We start from the raw sequence: 13377 nt of genomic DNA on the forward strand, positions 1-13377 counted from the left end.
TAAAGATTTTAGGTACTCCCAGCACTTATTTAAAAATAAAAGGTAAACAAGTATACATGTGCATGGCAAAAATGGTGTAAAATCATTCAAGAGTGCAAAAGTGTGCCTATAGGTACACTCTGTGCAAGGCAGTTCAAAAATTAAAAGCAATAGCTGAATTAGCGGATCACAGGTTTCTGTCAGAAAAAAAGATATTTCCACTAGAAATTTCCATAAGTTCCATAAAAGTACCATTTTTTTTCCTTAAAAATACTGCCAGGGAGAGTCTAGATGCTCACTTTGAGTAGGGTCATTGTTTCAGCTGCCTCTTGTTCTGGAACAAACAAAATGTCAAAATATTAAAATTTCCTGAGGCTCACAAGTTTTAATTTCACTCTTTTTTTACAGGAAACAGCTATATGCGGTCAAACAGATGTCTGTAGGCATGCATGGTATGATCACGTGGTGATTAGAAGGTCACATTTTTCTCATGTTTCCAAGGCAGAATTTCTGAGTTTTTCATATGGCCACACAGCTCCAAGAGCTCCCGGTTTAACCTGTAGATTATTTTGTGGTTGCTGTTACATTTGGAAGAAGGGATAATTCATTGCACTGCTTACTTGGGAATGAACTTTCGGCCAAGCATCTGCAATGGAGCAGGAAGCAGTCTTTTCCTGAGAATATCTAGGGGATGCATTCAGGGGATGCATTTGGAAAGATACAACAAGGAGCAGCCTGCAGCCTGAGGCTTTGGTGCCAAAAAAATTTCAGTTTGTACAAAAAGGTCAGTTCAAGGCTGAATTTAAGTGTCTCTAAACTCAGATAATTTAAGCAAAGCTGCTATAAAGCCCTGCATTTCAGTACAGAAATCAAAACGTGGTAGATTAAAACCATTAGGTTTTCCAATATTTTGCAGTAAAGCTTGGGGACTGTTTGTTTTCCCAAAGTTTAAGAGACTGGATCATGCATAACAAGTTCAGTTGAAATGGGCAGGGAGATCTGCTGTCTTTACCTCCTCTGAATTAGAACTAATATTAATGGTTGCAACAAATTTCCCCTAAGTACATAGCTTTATTTCTGCCAAAGTTTGAACTGCTTAAATAATAATAAGACCTCTCCCCTGAGATGCCAGACTCTTTTCTTGAGTGACCACCAAGCTTCTTGTTATGCCTTTGCAGTGGGGATGGCAGGTCACAGGGCAAAGCATTGCATGAGCTATTTCCGATCTAGCCCTGAAGCCTACAACAGAGATGTTAAAAATCTTGGGAGAAAAAGTGTTTATTTCAGATAGCAGTATACGACGCCAAGGCTTAGCTAGAAGCTGTTAACTGTAGCCGTCAGCAGCTACCCACACGTCTAGCGACAGCACACTCCTTTCTAGTGTGGGTGATGCTGCGTGACACTGACCGTGAGAGGCAGGAGCCGATTCCCACCCCGGGGAGCTCTGCAGTGAGCAGAGCACTGAGAATACCTTGTCCTGCATCTGGCTTCCTAGCCAGAGCTTCCCATCGGCTGTGCTATGGGGAACAAACTACAAGGACCACTCGTCACTGGGGGTCAGGGCTAATGCCCTGTAGGGCTGCTTTTCCTTTTTGCAAACACAGGTTGGGATCGTGTTTTATTTTTGTCAAGTCCTTTTGCTTCTATTAAAATGTAGCATATTTCAGACTACCAAATGTCAATGCTAATGGAGTGTGCTAAAGCAGATTAGTGCTTTTTGAAGTGCTTCTGGTGGTGTCCTCCTGTTTACACAGGACAGTGTGGCAGAAATGTGAGTAATAAAGTATCTGCTAATCTTCTGTTGGGGGAAACGTGTTCTCTGGGACTCCATTCACTCGGGTGGGATGGAATCAGTGGTGCCCACACGCTGCTCAGCTTGCAGGCTGAGCCATGGCACCAACACTAGGTGTAGGGAAGGGAACCTGACAAAAGCCAGTGTCACAGCAAGAAAAATCTTCTGAGGTTCTAGTCGTTTCCCTTGTGCCAGCTAACCTTTACCCAAATTGGATTCAGGTGTACAGTATATTTGAACACAGAGCACTGAAAAAGCTACATATTAAACTGCATGCTTTTGATACTGAGATACTTACATTTTAGTGACATTGCAAACCCCTCAGCTGGGATTTGAGAGCTCAATGGCAAGCACTATACGCAGGCACATTAAATGGGATTTGCAGCTAAGCAGACAAAAATGAAAATGAAAGAAAGATAAAAGATGAGGAAAAGAATATGAGTTTTCTCTTAATAGACAGGCAACTGAGCCCCGGTGAGATTGGCCTAGATTTTCAGAAAGCATGTAGGAATGCAAGGGGGAAATCTGGACTGTCCAAACTGGAGACAAAGGGACCTTACGTGAGGGGGTGCTGATTTTCAATGTTTCCCAGAAAATCAAGGTCCATTAAATTGGCTGCGATTGGGCAACCTCATCTGGAGGAAGCTGAAATCATTCATTACTTCTGACAGCCTTGCCCTAAGTAATTTGCTCATGGAAATACAAAAACCCTTGCAATATTCAGGAACTGAACTTTCATCCTCTAAGTGTGCAGCCAGTTTCTTAACCACGGACTATCCTTCATCCCTGCCATAAAGCAGTCCACTGCAGGAAATCAAACAAAGTCTAGTTAATTTTTTTCCCCTTTAATTCCAGAGTGCCCAAAGTGTTGCTGTACAGCTGCATGAAACTAAAATTTGATCCTCAGCTGCTTTTTTCCTGTAACCACAGAGCCACAAGATTGAAGACTCGCTCCTAAACTCAGCCACAACATAGCTAGCTACCGAAGAAAACTAAAGAGTGAGCAAATATGACAATGCTTTAAATAGGTTGTGCTTGTATTTTTAGGTATGGGGCTCCATAACTCTCCTGCTAAGAACTAATACAATCTTGGAACACTGTTGCTCTCTGTTTGTCTTGTCTGTGATGCCCTGAAGCTACCTACAACGTTTCAGTTTTAAAATTAAATGGTGCTTAAGGTGAATTGAAAAGAGATGAGTCATAAAAGATGGACGCGTTCATAAGAAAAAAAGTCTTTCCAGGGTATTTAACCACTTCTGTTATGTGGTTCCCCCGTATCCAATGGACTCGGGGGTGGAAGCTGACAAAATCTGTTTGTGACTTTTGCAACAAAGCTGTGGCATGAAACTGTAAAAACAAGTTGTGGGGAGTGAGATCAGAACCCTCTGTGTAGCAAAGTGATGGTGTTATTTCACATTTCACATCTCCTCAGGATTACACTGTTGCTGCCGTTCAAGAGCAAGAAAGGAAGCGTGAAAAGGTCCTGGCTGGAGAATCTCATCCCTTGGGTTTACCCTAGAAAATGGCAACAGTGGTTTTATTTAATTGCTTCCTTTTTGTTTTTTTGGTTGTTTTTTTTTTTTGACATCATCTTTGATTTTTGCTGAGCTGTAGATACAAGCCTGAATCATGGTTGTGTGTTACCGTTGTGAGGGCTGTTTGCTTTTTGTTTCCACGCTTGTTCAGTGTAGGTTGCAGTCTTTAGCAGTTAACAAGTCTAATAGAGATGCCTCGGAGAAAGCAGTCCCCAGACATTTCTATGGGGTTATGAATGCACCCAGTGTCTAACATGCTCCTTGGCTTCTACATAATAAACCTGAATAAAAGTAAAAGCTCTGTGTTACTATAGTAACCTATATTGATATATACTGGGTAGATAGTTTCCTTTATGAATGGCAGATGCAGGACACTGGTAGCTTAGCCTTCGTCACACAGCCTGATTGTGCATATGCCATACTGTACATTTCTGTCATCAGCACTTCACATTTAAAAATAAATATTTTAGTGCAACATAGCTGCCTTCTGCTTTTCTTTTTCTTTTTTCTTTTACTTCACATAACTCAAAGCACTGTTTAGAAGAAAAGAAAACTGAATACTGTTTAGACTTACCCATGGCAACTAAAGCCGGCATAAATATATGTCTATTTTTAAACCATAATACTGAGCAGCTCCGCGACATATGCTCATCTGGTTAGACTCAGTAATAACCATCCACACGTTGCAACATTCCTTTCACTCTTCCCTAGCCAAATAACACCATGAGGTGCTGTAAAGTTTGCCCGTGTGGTTCTGTAAATGAGAGGGACCGCAGGACTGCGAGTTGGACCAGCTTCAGGGATGCTCAGGCCCTCCAGCTTCTGGTGAAGCAGAATGGAGGTGCTGAGCAGGTGCCCCACCGCCTGCTTTGGCTGCACTTCGGAACCACAGGTCTGACCGCTGAGTTGCTGTGTCTCAGCTCAGGAGCCGGTGGAGGGGCTGCAACCTGCTGCTTGTCAGCATCAGACTTGTGCTACGATTGACGCGGCCGTGGTGTCTCAGGGTGTCTGTCTCTTTACGTGTCTCTCTGTCCCAAGTGTCGATTCAACAAAACGTGCAGATTTAAGCACAGCTAATATCAAATTGTGAAGTAAAATTACTGAAAAGGGGAGTTTAGAGGTGAACCACAAGAGAGAGAAAGGATGCTTTGAGTACAAACCCTTCAATATATTAACTGTTTCGAGTGGTTTCTCAAAGCCAGTGCTTAATTTCTTTGATGTTTTTAGACTCACATGCTCCATCTGATGCCTAGGACAACACTGAGCTCCTGGAAAAATAACCATTTAAAACTGCACCCATATTTGGCTTTGAGGGTTTTTTTGCATGGTGGGGAAGGGTGAAGGAAAGAGAAGAGAGTGGTTAAGCTCATTCCTCTGGAGGGCATTTCTTCCTGGAATTTGTTAGTTCCCCTTCCTTCAGAAACAATGAGAAAGTTGCATGTAATGCTAAAAATTGCCTTGACACTAGTCACCCGTCGCTGTAACAACTGATGCTGTGTTGCGCAAGGTACGTGTTTAACTAGAAGAGCATCCTTCTGTGGAAGGAGTCAAGGATGAAGTGAAGGCAGGTCTCTAGAAACATTGAAACACGTGGGAGGAAACCCAGTAATTGAACTAGTATAATTGTGTCAAAATGATCAGCTGGAATTAGCGGAGGTTACAATGTTCAGCAATGTTAGGTATGACTAGTTTTTCCCTTCCAGTCAACCTCCAGCTCACGGCATTTTTTCCTGCTGTCACAGCATCCTTTTTCCACATAAGGATGCTGAACAGGGTAAACACCTTTACTGATATTAAGCAGACCACAGAGGTGCTTGGTATTTTCAAATTAAACTCATGGATAAGTTGCACTTCATTTGTGTTCTTGGTGGCTTTTTTTCTTCAGACTTAAAACTTCAGAAGCAAAAAATAAAAGGGAGTTCAGAGAGAAAACCACAACAGAAGGAAAAGGTAAATATATAAAAGCCTTGGTTAATTTAAGGCCCTTACTGTGTAATATCGTATCATAGCATCCCCCAGTATCCCACATCAGACAACCTCCTTCCGTATCTTTTTGGAGTAGCTGTTCCAATGGATACAGCATGGAGCTGAGGTAAAGGTTTTAAACAGGAATATTTTCTTTTTTTTGTGGTTTGATTTTGAATTTTTTTTTTTATTATTATTTTAACGTAGTTTTCCTATTTAGATTTTTTTCTGGTTTGTTGTTCCAGCAAATAGCATGAGGCATATTCTTGCCACAGTAAAGACATTTGCTTTTCTAAGTATAAAAAGAAAGAAACATGTAGAATTGAATTATAATCAAACAATATCCTCTTTAACTAGTGTGTTGGGTCATAATACAGATATTATTTTAAGTAATTAAAATTCCTGCCATTTACAATGTCAGATTCAATTAAACTCACAGGAACACTCAAAGTACAAGTTTGTTATGCTACAGTATAGACATTTGCATTACAAATTTTGCTTTATAGTTAAGCATACATGATGAAAATTAGTACCGTTGTATATGTATGCTATGAAAAACAGTAATCCTCTTTTTCAAACACTTTGGAATTGTTTCTCCCCTTAAAGGAACACAACGAAGTTTTAGTGCTCTGTATTTAAGAAAGCCCAGGCAAAATAAGACCTTATTCTTATAAATGCATGAACGTTTAACTTCATGCACGTGAGAGTACCCATAGGATTTTAAGAAACTACTCATGAATGTAAAACTAACCGTGGATAGATGAGTTCGTTAGGACAGGTCCTTGCCATTAAGATAAATTAAGTAATAAAAGAAATTGGTTGAAGAAGTTCTTGTTAAAATGTCCTCGATCTGAACCAGGAAAGCAATAATGAAATTAAAAATAGATTATATTTTTAAAGAAGAATAAAGAATTGACTGTTATACTCATGAAAATATATGTGAGTGCACATATATATGTATAAATATGGATAAAATTCTAGCCTAAGTCAAGTAGATGTCTAGATAGTAAAAAGCAGAATCCTAACAATAGTTCAGAATTAATACTGACTGCATATCTGCTACCAAAACTATGAAGATAAGTAGAATTCTCTCTGCACAGTTAATAGTTAAGGAGGAAAAATATAGTTTGTCTTCCCAGGTGCTGAAGCAGAAGTCTGTTTTATATACCAATACAAAGAAAATTGATAGGAGGAGGGGGAAGTACATTGCTTTTATATCACAATAATTTTCAATAATTGCTATAATTTTCTGGCTGTCTAGCAAATGCCAACTGAAATCTGTACAGCACATGAAACATAATGGAAGATAATTTAAAATGCAATGCATATCATAATCATTGTTCAAGTATTCAGTTAAAAAATTACATGGACAATATATATGTCATTGTAGCATGTAATCTGTCAAATGGAAGACAAGCTGTATAATACAGGTGACTGCAATTCTTTTCAAGAAATTGTTAAATACCTGAATACTTTTAATACAGCAGCTATATGCATATAATACAGAAGGGCTATATGCATTACAGAAAACTTGCTAAGAAGTTTAAACTCCGGAGAGCACAAAGGAACACTGAATGTCCCTGATGAGCAGGTGGAAATGTACCTTATGTCCAACTGTTATGCAGACATAAGCCCTTACTTGAGCAAACTTCCAAAACAATTCGACTTTTTTTCTGAACCAGGCAACGTACTGTACTTAGTCATCACTTCAGTGTAGCCAGTGGCATTTCCCTTTTGCTTAAATGCCTTGCTGGCCTGAATACGTGAAACTGCCATGCCTACTGTTTCCCACCAAATCCTCTATAGAATGGAGGTATCAAATAATCTTTTGTTGTTAAATAATGATGAAACCTGGTATAGTAAAGGCAATCACCTGCACGTGACATTGCAAGCCAAGGCATGGATATGCAACAGCAGACTGCTGGGTTTTGGCAGTGACTGTTATTTTTTGTACCTGTCTCACATGCATAAATATTCAGTTTTGTTACACAAACTGCCATTCTCCAAGCCATTCCAAACACTGAGCTTGTAAAAAATTCTTGTCAGGTAGTTTACAGTTACGGTGCAGTAGTCGTTCCTGAAAAATGAGGATTTTTAATACTCCAAAGAGCAGACTTTGCAAAGTCATTTTCTCTAAAATGGGTAGATCTTACCAACTGTCTTTTTTTGGCAGTGTGTTGTTGCTACAGCCATAGTAATGGCCTGAAATGGAGTGCAAGAGAGAGACTGATGGGAGAGTCTGGAGAGAAATATTTAGTTCAGAACAAGGCAAGAGTTCCTGTCCCAATAAGAACTGCTGATTGTATTGGAATTACTGAAAACCATATCAATATTTCTGTTAGTGAATTAAAGGTGCTATCAGTCATCATACTGTTAATTGAACAATTGTAATTGTGCAGTAATAATTGCAGTTTCTTCCCATACAAAATAGTTTTAAAACAGTTTGCCTCGAGGTACACTCACTAGTATCACTGTGCTTATTTTTTCAATTGGACATGGAAAGCATACTTTTGATTGTGTATCTGGTGAGGTTTGAAGCCTCCATAATTTCATTAGTTTCTCAAAAAGATGACAATGCACCTCCCTAGCACTCCAAACTGTGTAAGAAACTAGTAGGAAAAAATATTATTGTGAGTTTCTGTCTTTTCATATTTTAGAAGTTGAAAAAACACTTGACCGTAAAACCAAATAGGTGTCATCATCGTATGAGCCTATGGAGCAGAGGTCTGAACTCACAAGAGCTTTAACTAGTGAGTTGTTGTATTAAACTTTATTTGTTGTGCTGTGAACTGGAATTTAAAAACTAGATGGCAATTCCTCACATTCACTGCATGAAGTATGTGACTTCTGTTGCTCAGGGTCAAGAGATAATCTGTTAGCTGGTGGGTTCCACTCTGATTTTTCAGCAGCAACAAAAATGAACTTCAGAAAATACCCTCAGAAAGAAGAATTTCCAGTCCGATCCACCTAACCAGAGCAGAATAGAGAACATGGCTTATTTGTTAAGAATTGTGCTTCTCTGTTTCCACACAGGCATTTGCTGAACACAGGGAATTGTGTAAAATGCTGTCTCACCGTGAAACAATTAATTTTGTAGTATTAATTCTCTCCCTGTCTGAATGCTGACTGTAGAGCACTGTCTAAACATAAAAATAAAATGTTCTGTATTCCCCAAGTGCTTACACTTTAAAAATAGCAAAATTTGTCTCTCACACAGTGCAAGAACTAGAAATCTTAATGGGTATTGCAGTAATATAACATCCTAGAGCAAAATCTCTTTTCTTTCCTGCTGCACCCATGTGGGATTAATTATGGATGCAGCTGTCTGTCTGCAGACCATTTTGACTTCTTTGAAACCTCAAGAACGAAGCAGGCATACAGGTAGTCTTAACTGAAAGGAAAAGTAAGGCCATTATATTTTTTTTTTGTTCTTGCATTGCTGACGTGTAGTGTCACTTCAATGTCACTTTTTCAGGCACCGTTGTAAGAGGATGGCTAAACAATAGGAGATAATGAAATTGTAGGTAGCTGAATGCAGACGCTCTTTATGGTTATACTGTGAGCGCAAGGTATGATGTCGTCTTAGCATGGGAAAGGGACTGGTAAAATCAGTCCCTGTTTTCGGTTGCTGATGCTCATTACCAGTTGAATTTTGTGGTGTATTTCAGCCTCTTCCTCATCCCTACTCCTGAAACAGTAAAACTTCATTTCTGCCTCCTCTTTCCTCCTGCCTTCAAATCCCCTAGCTCTATTTGAGCATCATCTAAGCCTTTACTGCCCACATGAGCTGCTCTCTGCTCCCCCATCAGCTGCCTCCTCCCCCCTCATCCTTTGCTTTTATGAATAGTTTCACAGTTCACAGTTATTGAACAGAAAGTACAACCAGCAGGTAAAAGGAGTATAAAAAAGAGGGAGAGTCGAACTGGCTGTTGATGTAGGATGCAAATGGGAGAGGAATTGGTGAAAATGTAATTGATTGGTCTAAGGGAAAAAGGTGGCCATATGGGTCTGAAAGAAAGAGGCAAGAAAAGAGCTGATATTTGTGAAATGCAGTTCAGTGTTGTCACTTCCAAGTACAGCCTGGGGTCCTTTTCAGAGTTAACTGCATGATTCCTGGGTTATTTTAGGTCACTTAGGGAGCAATTCATGAGCCTAAATGTAGATCCTAGGTGTCCAAGACATTCGCATGAGGCTGGCAAATATAACTGTGAAGCCAGAATATAACCCTGGGAAACCTGGGAGTCCTGGACCATCGCTATGAAGTTTGTAAAATAGTACTGGGTGCCTATGTTTTGACAACCAAACCACCCTTGCTACCTCTGTCATCCCACATACAAACCAGGGATAATGGTACTTCTCCATCGCAAAAGAATGTCATGAGGTCACTCGACTATTTTATGTGGGGTATTCAAATGAATTTACTCATAAATGTTCTGGTGCTTCTGCAGTGAAGCTGTCCAAAGAATATCCGCTCATTTCTCTGCAGTCCATTACAGCAAAATCTGCCAGTGTCATAACATCTTTTAGCTTCTAATGGGCATTTTGTCATCGGTGCTGAGCAGGGGCTGTTGTTGGCTAGAAGCAAGATATCTCTAGATCATGTTGTCAGGCATCTCTCATTTTTCATGGGAATCATCACATCAGCAAATCTTTACAATTTCAACCTGTAATTTCTGCAAGCAGAAGAGGTAGGATTTGGGTCTGACCTCACAGAGTAACACGGGGTGTTCAGGGGAAGCCTGGGCGGGAGGCACCAGGCTGGATTGCTGGGCTCCTACTCATGGCTCTACCACTAAAAAGCTCTGAAATCTTTAATGAGGCCATCTACTTCACCGTGTTAGTGTTTCTTCTTGAGAAGTTACCTTTTGTTTGGCTTGTTTAATTAGGTGGAGAATGCTTCATGGCAGGAATTACCTCTTACTGTGCATCATCTCAGTGCAATAAGGCCCTAACCCCATTTGTTGAGATATCTTATTATTGCTTTATAACATAAATGCAGTGTTCATTGACAGAGACAGCTGCAGTTTTTGGTTGAGCTGAGGGGCAGTACCTGCCTCCTACTGTACCAAATTTCAGTCCTGTGAAAATCTATAGCCAACAAGACAAGCCAGGCAAATTCTGGCACCTAGCACGCTTTATAGTATTGTAGACTTGACTATAAGTTAAAGTACTGAACATCCTGATTTACTATCCTTCAGTAATTCTCAAGTTGAGATTGTGCAGTGGCTAAAAGATATGAAAATTTTTGATATACAACCCCAGAAATGTTAGCTCATTATTGGCGTTAACATATAAATTAACACTTCAGTTTAAAGAGTCAAAGGAAGTGTCAATGACCCTTGAAAGGGAACTTACAGACCTCCAATCTAGAATAAAACAACACTCACAACACAGATTTTTATCGGGTTTCCAAACAGCCTTATTGGAGAACTGCAAGTGACTAAAAATTTCCATGGTGGTGTTGCTACTGAGATAATATCTGTCTTTTAAAAGCCTGCTTTGAAGTAACTTTGCTGCCGGTTAGCTTATAGGACCCTAATTCGACAAGGTGGATGGTTGGTGCACAGCCGTCTGGCTCCCTACTCACGCACACTCCAGTGCTTGGGAAGCTGTGGAAAATTAATTTTGAGTAGGGTAAAGATACAATAGCAATGTGGTGACCAGATACGCTGTGTGCTTTCACCAGACTTCCTCAGCTTTAAGATCTCATAACTGAATCAAACAGAAACTAAAGGTATCTGAAAGAGCAGGTTTAGATTGACTGGTATGTAATTTTTTGGCCAAACAGAGCAGTAGCCTAAAACAAAGACAGGCCTCGCCAACGTGCTGGATCCTGTTTATATTGCAAATACAAGAGCATCTTCCTGCCCGTGTGCCCACAGCAGTTGCCGCACACGTACCAGATTGATGCCCGATGGTTGCTCCTCTGCCAGACATCCTGAAACATCTCCTGAAACAAAACAGCGCAAGGGAATTCCTAAACTACAGGGGTGGGGAAATTAATTTGGCCTCATTGGACCATCTCTTGGTTGAACATTTGTCTGGCCAGGAGGACTGTGAAGTGCGGGGTCTTGCCTCTTCCAAATGAAGAGGGACGAGGTCACATGAGTCACTGCCACGGTCCTTCAGTGACCCCCGGAGGGTTTTATAACCATTTCTTTTGTTGCTACAGTGACTGTGCAGCACCATCTCTAATGACAAAACACAAGCCATCTATTCATTTCAGCCAGGGACAAAAGACATGTTAATTTTAAATATCCCCATTTAATACAAGGACTGCGGCTGGCATCGAATCAGAGCAAGTGCCATAAAACAGCTTTCTCCCATTGACTAGCAGCGGATAAACCTGCCTAAACCAATTGTTAAGTATGATCTTACTCAGCATGATGCTCTGAGGAACTCTTAATGCAGCAGCCAACAATTCATTCTACTCACAAAGAAACGGACATTTAGAAAAATAATTCACAATAAGGCTTGTTTAATCATAAGCTTCTTGAAAGACCCAGAGGCAAAGGTCTTTGATAGGAGAGCTATTGCTCTTTCAGTATATTGGAACAGTATCTTTAAAAATCCACTGGTGTATATAGTCTTTGTGAAAGGTGCCAGGCTGACAAAATTTAGACTCTATGACTTTATAAAAAAATTAGCACAGACTGAGCAAATTGCTTCAGCAGTGTGCCTCATCCCCAAACCAAATGGTCATCTTCAGGGTGAGAAAACCAGTTAGGGCCTGCCCTTTGTTTCTCCTGTGGAAAACTTCATTACCAACTTTTTCCAATTTCTGGGTGGGTTTTGGGGTTGTTATGCTACTGTGGATGTGTAAGGACACCTTTTCTGGATGCATAACAACAGTCAACTAAGCCAAATTGGGTATATGAGAGCAGAATGTCATTACATATGATAAAGCAGTGGCACATCTTGCAGACAGCATTAAAATTTCAGTCATGTCCTGTAACTGAAAAAAAAAGAGAAGAATTTTAAACAGATCCAGAAGTGAGCATGATTAAAGACACAGGGGTCTTCTATGTTAGAAGTAATTTAAAACATTAATATTAATTACATTTGGAGAGGAGGAGAAATATAAACTCAAGGATGATATCAAAAAAGTGAGTCATGAGCTCCTATTTTGCTTAACAGGAAACTTAAATTTAAGCAATTAATTTAGAAGAGATATGGGAAATATTTCTTTATATAGCATATCGCACTACAATGTATCACTCTAGTGTATGTAAACTGGGCAAATATCTTAGCAGAGCTAAATTAATTATCATTGATTTGATTAAGAATGAATGGTGCTTTTACTTTAGCTGGGTTTAAACAATATTATTCAAGCCACCAGTCACCACATTTCACACATAGAGGTTATTTTCCAAAGTAAAAAAAAACCAAAAACAAACCACCCCCACCCCCCAAAAAAACCTCCCAAAGCAAACAACAACAACAAAAATTTCCTACCCCCCTGTTCACCAAGTTTTTCTATTTTCATAGTTTGGGATAACACTGAGGAGTTGATATCCCACCTACCTTCATACTGCAGATGGATGAGAAAAGGTATTCATATTCTATCTTAACCTTGCAGTGGAACCTATATCCTAGGGACCAGTTCTGGCCAGGCTGATATGAATGGGAGTTTTACCTTTCCATAAGGAAAAAGGAGTAGGATCCGGTTGGGAACTGGGTGGAGACTGCAAAATAATCACCCTATATTCCCTCTTGTTGGCAGCTGCCAGCTGGGGTCAAGGGGAAAGCAAGAGAAGGTGAATGGGTGATGCTGACAGGTAGGGTTTCTTTTAGTCAGTTGGACAGCTGAGTTAGAACACACACTGACATGTCATTTATAGGAATCTAGTTCAATAATATGTGCCCAAGAGTTTCTTTCACTTGGATTTAAGATCAAATTCAGAAACTGAATATAATTAGCCGGAGTGTCTCTAAGGAACATCTTCATAACTGCATGTAGGCTATGCAAATATACTCTGCATAATGCAACAGAATACATTGTGGCTAACAAACTGAATCTTACCAAAACTGACTATGCACAAATGAGCATCTCCTACCGGGAAACTTTAATCATAGGTGGAACTGCAAGATAAGTGTTGGAAGTCA

The sequence above is a fragment of the Falco peregrinus genome, chromosome 2, assembly GCF_023634155.1.
Source record: "Falco peregrinus isolate bFalPer1 chromosome 2, bFalPer1.pri, whole genome shotgun sequence".
NCBI lineage: Eukaryota > Metazoa > Chordata > Aves > Falconiformes > Falconidae > Falco > Falco peregrinus.